Genomic DNA, 7,266 nt, shown 5'->3' on the forward strand with positions numbered 1-7,266 from the left:
TTCAAATTTAGGGGTTTAAAACCAACTTGCTAAATCTGGCTCATGCCTCCATTCAGAAATCCCAGGAAAACAAATTTTACTTTGGCTATTCTGAAGTGAACAAACTTCCCCATTCACATGCAGTGTTCGTTTAAAGCAGAGTCAATAATATGAGCAATGAGGTTTTTGATAAATAAAGGCTTACTTGACTGCAGCAATGGTTTTATATCATGCTGCCCCTACTTGAGGGATCTCCTACTCACCTCACACCCTGATACACCCCACTGCACCCTGCACAGTGCTGTCCACACCCTGGTCCACCCCCAATCTTACCCTGCCAGCCCCATTCTCTCCATCCCAGTCTGGACCCTCACCCATTGCTTCTGCTCCCTCCTGTGGCTCTGTTCTAGCCACACTGTCTCCTTCTCTTTCCTGCCTGGTGCCTCAGAGCACCTAGAACATCAAGCCCTACTGACCTTTAAGGTGGGCAACCATTGCAGGCAAGTGATGACTGATTGGATGGAGCAGCAGCACATGGTTGGGAGGGTGAGGGTGGGAATGGGCTATGGAGGTGCCTGTAGACCACAAAGCTCTGTTGGAGAGTTCCCTGCAGGGCTTTGAGCTGTGCTCCTGGTTAGACACAAGGTGGCACTACTCTTCTACCTATCCATCACCATCATCCAGATCTGGTGACAACAGATCTTCAATCAAGCTCTATTTCTTAGTCTTTTATGGACAACTCAATTTTTTGTAAATAGACTGTCTGTAAATTTATGGATAGTTGATGATTCTGTGTGATTATCAAGGATGTTTAGAGGCCAGGGATCCCCTGAGCTGCACTGCAGTTTTAAGTGTTTAGCACATCTAGAAATTTTGAATGGATGCATCTGTAATATTCTTCAGTCTTTGTATTATTAATTTTTAAATATCCTAGATAAGTTATAGAGTTAACTTTGATTATGTCACAACTAATAATCTTCACATAACTGAGCATTTATGTTCTCTTATTGTTTAAACTCTTATTAATTTTGGCCCAGAGATTGAGAGGTGCTGAGCTCCCTGTGGAAGGTAGAAAAACACCCTCAGTTTCTAGTGTAGATTTGGAGAGAAGACACCACTCAGCATTGCTCAAGAACAGGCTGAAACTAATGTTCCCTTAAAGATACCTCTTAGAATTTTTTTGGAACAGTTTAACGTTTTTCAATCATACTGGTTTTTATATATGGGAAAAAAATCCAAATTGGATCTAGCACTTAATACAGATTGTAAATTTTCTCATCGTTTCTTGGATCCCTTTTCCTTTTTCATAATAGCACTTTTTTGGAGACAATTTCTGCCTCCTACATTCCCCCATCTTTATTATTGCTCTACTGTAGTACATTTCATTTCCTGGTATTTCTTTAGAAACATTTCAGCTCCCAAAATCTGAATGTCAAAGTATATATATCTTACTTGCTTGGGCCATTAGTTCATTTTCTAAGGACCAAGTTAAGCAGCCTTTGATCTTTCCTGCTTCCCACACAAAGTCCCCATCCAGATTTCCAAGCACTAGTTTTCATCTGGAGGTCCATCTTGATAGGATGAAACTCACTCTAGTGGCACAAAGCTGAAGCTATTGGGCTTTCTGTGAATGAAGCATGCTGGGGCTGGGCAGGTCATATATATCACCCAAATCCTGGTTGATCTGCATAATAAGCCAAAATACTAGCTGCAGCCTCTCAGGGTACATCTATATCACAGCAGCAGACTGCTCCATCAGGCTGCTGAGGAAATAAATCCCACTCACCTGTTTCCACTTCATGCACATCAGAAGAGGCAGGGAGCACACCATAAAGGTTGCACCATTATGACACTGAAGACCTACCACATTCAAGAATGGCAGTTTTGAGCATCCCCTCCCCCCAGGACATCCTCAAAAATCTACCGTTAGTGCTGGTTACTGGGGGCCACTGAACCTATACAAATGCAAATAAGTGGCCTATCACTTAGGTCACTCTAGCTTGTCCCAAGTATGGTTTTATGTGCATGGGATCAGCTTGGAGATCCTTCCCATAACCTGCAAAAATAGTGGCCTGGCTCATCTCCCACTCAGAGTTTAAATGGTTTGACAGCACGTGTCCTTGGCCCTTCGTCATTCTCTATTATGACAGGCAACTCATTTTTTCCTCTGCTTATCCCACACCTCCCATTTTGAGCAATCACAATACATCCTCACGTGCGAGCTAATCCTGGTTTTCTTCTAGATTGCTATTGATTTCACTGAAAATGTTTGGGTGCAACAAACAGTTGGGTTTGATGGAAAATTTACCTGTAAGGGAAAAAATGGATTTGACACAGAAATTATTAGCTGCAGTCCCATGTTCTATATTGTGTGGATCAGACAAATATTAGGATCTCTCAACCTAAGGATTGCAACTACCCAGCTTTACAGCTAGATCAGAGTGGGAGCTGAAGCTATTTTCTGTTGTTACCATCATTCTCCTACCTATTTACAAACCTATTCACCAGTGGATCTCAAAGCACTGTTCAAAGGAAATTCAGGATCACTATTACTATTTTACAAAAGGGGAAACTGAGGAAGAGAAAAATGATGCAACTTGCCCAGTGTCACACAACAGATCTGTGGCTTGGGAACAAAACCTTGGTCTCAGTCAAACATGGGGTCACTTGATGGAAAACAGTGACAGCCAGTGAGCTAGGGGATCAGACTGGTTTCTTTTGTCTTTAACCCTTATCACGATGCTTTCTGCTATGCATATAAACAATGCTTATACCTTGTGACCACGGTCTGGTATAGAGAAAGCCCAATACAGAAGTGGGACAGCTTGGGAGGGGTGGTGCGGTTAAGCAGGGGTTGTTGCAATGAAAAGAGGCATGCAGCACTGCAAAACAAGAAGGCACAGGCAGATGAAATAGATATATGAATTATCTTTCCTCTGTATCCAGAGGAGAATGCTTCTGTGGAGCCCTCAGTGGATGTTAAGGCAACTCCAAACTAGGGAAACGGTCTATGCTCCCTGAGGTATATCCACAGTCAAGTGCCAGGAGCAGGATTGGTACAAGGAGGCACAAGTCCCCCCAGACCCTGCATCAATGACCACTATTGAAGCTCTTTTAATTCTCCGATAATGCTGAGCTTCATTTCTACTAGAGAGTGAGGAAAGACACAGATAAGCCATGAATCTGTGGTTTGTGTTATTTTATGTTTGTTTGGCTTCTGTCTTAATATTGTCCTTTGAAAGATTCAGGAACAACAGTGGGGAAGTAGAGATGAGGTATTATACAGCTAAGCAAGGCTTATACAGATCCCAGAGATGAACAAGTAATATTAAGGAGCTGATCCTATGCTCCTTACCGATTCATTTCAATGAGAATTTTGCTTTAGTAAAAGGAACAGGATCAAGGCTTATGTGTGACCCTGACACAGTAATGGAATAGTAATATGGGGCAGAAAAAAAGACAGTTAATATGACCTTTGGGGGAAAGAAAATGGACCCTAAATATTGAAGTCATGCAGTTAACTTGTAGGACAATCCTGTATGCAAGCAGCTCTGTTACCTTCAACAATATTGCTCAGAGGAGCCAACTGAGCAGGACTTGGCCCTCAGTTCATGAAAGTTTACAGTAGTTCACTGTTTGATAGCTGATAAGTCCAATTACCCTTATGCTCAGCCACTTACCCTTAATTAATTCATAAAATAATTATTACAGAGTGCTGCTCTACTTAGATTTTGTATTGAACTTCAATATAAAAGCTGGCTGCTTTGGAAGAGTTAGAGCTGAAAATAATCAATATGAAATAACAGCCACCATAAATACCAGCTGGATCTGATTTACTCAGCGTCAGGGAGGAACAAGTAATGTATAGGTAAAAGGGAGTAGGCAGAGCCTCAACTAACAAAAGTTGAGAGGTAATTTTGTGAAAGCCTGGGAGGGAAAGGAGGACTGCACCCATGAAGCTGTCCGCATGCATGGGAAAGTTAGCATGAAACTTTCACTGGTTCTTCAAGAGCTGGCAATTTTCAACTCAACACCTCTGGGCTTTTCATAGATCCAGGGGCTGATGAAACCACCCTCACAAACATGAAAGTGTGAACAACTGAACATAAAGTTTTGCCTAGGAGAATTATTGCCTGACAGCTGGGGAGGGGAGGTGGGGGCTGGAGGGAGGAAAAGCAATTTCTGTTTTGCCAAAACTTGAGACAACTTTAAAAGAATTTTTACAGTAGCAAATCTAAACTGCTGTTGTCAGTGTATTCATACCTCTGCTTTAGGAGTTTATTGGGCTGCACTTGCCCTAGAGTGACACTGTTTTCATTTTTCAGTCTAGCTTGACTTACTGTTTTATTGTTGGTGCCTTGTCTTCCTCTGTGAATAGGCTGTACATCTGCAGAGCTGAATGATTGCTACAAAATAAATAGAAACACATGTTAACTTTTAAAAACAGACCGACTTCTGCTGTGTTCCCTTCCTTTTGGTGCTCGGTGTGGGCGATGCAATGTATTAAGGCTCATCACACCTATGTTGCATTGTGCTGGGTCACTGTACAAGCACCCCGAACATACACATCCCTGCCTTGCTGAAACACTATAACATAGTGGAAGGGGCTGGGTTGGAGGTGGCCTGTCCTAGTGCTTAAACCACCAAAGGAAGACAGGAGCCAGGCGCCTAATCTGAAACACAGGGTGGGTCACGGTTTGGGAGCCAAGTCACCACAGACTCAAGGGGAAACCCTAGGGCAGAGAACAAACTACAACAGGGTCAGGGTCACAGTCTGGGAAACTGGGTGCCAAGTTCCCAAACCCAAGAAAAAATCCACAAGAACCAGGAAAACCAGCAAGCACAGGAACAGAGAGGCTTGCCAAAGCAGACCTTTAGCAGAACTGCTGACTGGTCTGCAGTCTCTTGCCACAGCTGGAGCTAAATGGAGAAGCTGCTCTCCCAGCACCTAATTAGAAGGCCAAGAGAGTGGCCAGCTGGAGTCAGTAGCAGGTTTAGAGTTGCCAGTCAAAGCCCCAGGCAGGTGTGGCCCACTACACAATTAGCCCAGGCTAGCTCATGACGCACAGCTACCATTTCAATAGTGCCAGGGGTGCTCCAGTGCTGCTTGAATAACCTCATCTAAGACTGAAACTGGTGTTGGGTGCATCCTTGGCTCATGCTGAAAAGCAGCTATAATACCGTTTTTGGCTCTGGTGCATACAGAGTGGGAGTGAATGGTTTCACAATAGTGCCTAGCATAGTTTGACATGGAGTAGACCCTTAGGGCATGTCCACAAATGCAGGCACGTGTGCTTGCAGCAGCTCAGATAGAAGCAGTGCAGATTTGAGCTGGGGCCTTTTGCCTCAGTGCACATGCCCAGATGTGCACTTTGGTGTGGGGCAAATTGTGCGATTTGGGGCAAAATAACCCTGACTGGCTGCTACCAGAGCGTCTCTGTGGAGGACCCAGCCTCCAGTTGCCTCAGGGCATGATCCCGGTATTTTTCACTCCATTTTTTTTTGACCCCTGGATATCCAGGGATCTAATTTTGCGCCCCTCCCACTGCAAATTTGCAGTGTAGGGAACCTTTTCCTGTTCCCACACGTGGCTCTTGCAGCATCTCAAAGGTGTTTGAAATGCTGCAAGAGGCACGTGTGGGCTTGTCTGGACGCACCCTTAGGGCATGTCCAGACAAGCACACACGTGCCTCTTGCCCTGCCTCAAACCCCTTTGAGGGGGCAAGAGGCAAGAGGTGGGGCAAGAGGCAAACTTGCAGCACAGGGAGAAAATTAGACCCCTGGATATCCAGGGGTCTAAAATATTGAAGTTTAAAAAAGTGAAGCAGGACATGGTTCAGGTGCCCCGAGGCAACTGGAGGCTGGGTCCTCCGTGGAGATACTCTGGGTGCTGGAGCGTCTCTATGGTTGCCCCTCTCCCTGGTGCTGAAACACATGGCTGGCCAGGCTGCATGTTTCAGCACCAGGGCTCTGGTGCTTGTGAGTAAGGGGTCGGGGGGGGGGGGGGGGCTGGAAAATGGGGGGAGGGGACCATGGGGAGGGCCAGGGCTGGCCCCTCTCCTGCCAGCCCTCCAAGACCCCTGACCCTGCTGGGGATGGCCCCTCCCCCTGCCGGCCCCCTTGAGACCCTCTCCCCCTGCCGGGGCCAGCTCCTCCCCCTGCCAGCCCACCCCAAGGCCCCCGACCCCTGCCGGGGCTGGCCCCTCACCCCACCAGCCCCCGCCAGTCCCCTGACCCCTGCCGCAGCTGGCCTCTCCCCTCACCAGCCCCCCTGAGGCCCCTGACCCCTGCTCTGGCTGGCCCCATTCCCCAAAGCCCCCCCCATCCCTGCCCCACCACCCTATAGCGTAAACCTCCCCCCGGCACTTACTGGTAGTTCAGCTGCCATCTGCCTGACTAGGGCCCCACCCGCACAGTGCAGGACAGGCTGACAGTCCTAGAGGCCCCAGCCCAGGCCCTGCTCCCCCCCGCTGTCCTGTGCTGCCGGGGGGGGGGGGGGGCTCTGCCAGTAGGCCCTGGAGCCCACCAACCCCTGCTTCTAAGGCAAGCAGAGGCTTTTTTCCCCTTTTTTTTTCTGTTTTTTTTCTGGGTTTTGTGATGGTGCCTGAGGTTGTGGGGATAGCCATGGGGGCCTGGGGAATGCAAGGTGGGGGGTGAGAATGGGTGGGGAAGCCATTGGGGGGATCTGGGGGAGTGGGGGGTGGGGCAGCCATTGAGGGGGCTGCAGCAACTGGTGGGGGATGGGGTCAGGGGCAGCAGTTGGGGGGCATATGGACCTTGCAGGGGGCCAGTAGCCTCTGTGGGGGCCACTTGGCCCCCATTGGGGGGTGCACCCCTTGTGTGGTGGCTGAACCCCCCCATTAGGGGGCCAAACCCCTTGTTTGGGGCTGAATCCCCTGTTTGGGGGCCAAACCCCTTGTTTGGGGCTGAACCCACTGCTGGGGGGCTGCACCTCTTGTTTGGGGGTTGAACCTCCTGTTGGCGGGCTGAACCCCTTGTATGGGGGCTGTACCACTTGTTTGGGGGTTGAACCCCATGTTGGGAGACAAAACCCTTGTGTGGGGGCTGAACCCCCTGTTGGGGGGCTGTACAGCTTGTTTGGGGGCTGGACCTCCTGTTGGGGGGGCCAAACCCCTTGTGTGGGGGCCATCTCCTGGTGGGATTGCAGCAAAATGTGTAATCATGAATTCATGAAACATGTATTTAGAGTTCACTTTATTATTATGCTAAGAGACTTGCTTTACCACTGTAGATATATCAACAAAACATTGTCCAACTGATCGCTGT

General features: G+C 48.0%; 1 long non-coding RNA gene across 2 annotated transcripts in view; it reads right to left on the reverse strand.

Annotated features, from left to right (window-relative positions):
• LOC132250954 (uncharacterized) overlaps nt 1-4,904 on the reverse strand; it is a 29,939-nt gene extending 25,035 nt beyond the window's left edge. For both annotated transcript variants that reach the window (XR_009462722.1, XR_009462723.1), the window contains exons 1-2: nt 4,852-4,904; nt 4,320-4,385 (exon numbers count right to left, since the gene is read on the reverse strand). This is a non-coding gene — a long non-coding RNA (uncharacterized LOC132250954). The remainder of the gene's footprint in view (nt 1-4,319; nt 4,386-4,851) is intronic.
• Between the last annotated feature and the right edge of the window lie 2,362 nt (nt 4,905-7,266).

The sequence above is a fragment of the Alligator mississippiensis genome, chromosome 5, assembly GCF_030867095.1.
Source record: "Alligator mississippiensis isolate rAllMis1 chromosome 5, rAllMis1, whole genome shotgun sequence".
Taxonomy (NCBI): Eukaryota; Metazoa; Chordata; order Crocodylia; family Alligatoridae; genus Alligator; species Alligator mississippiensis.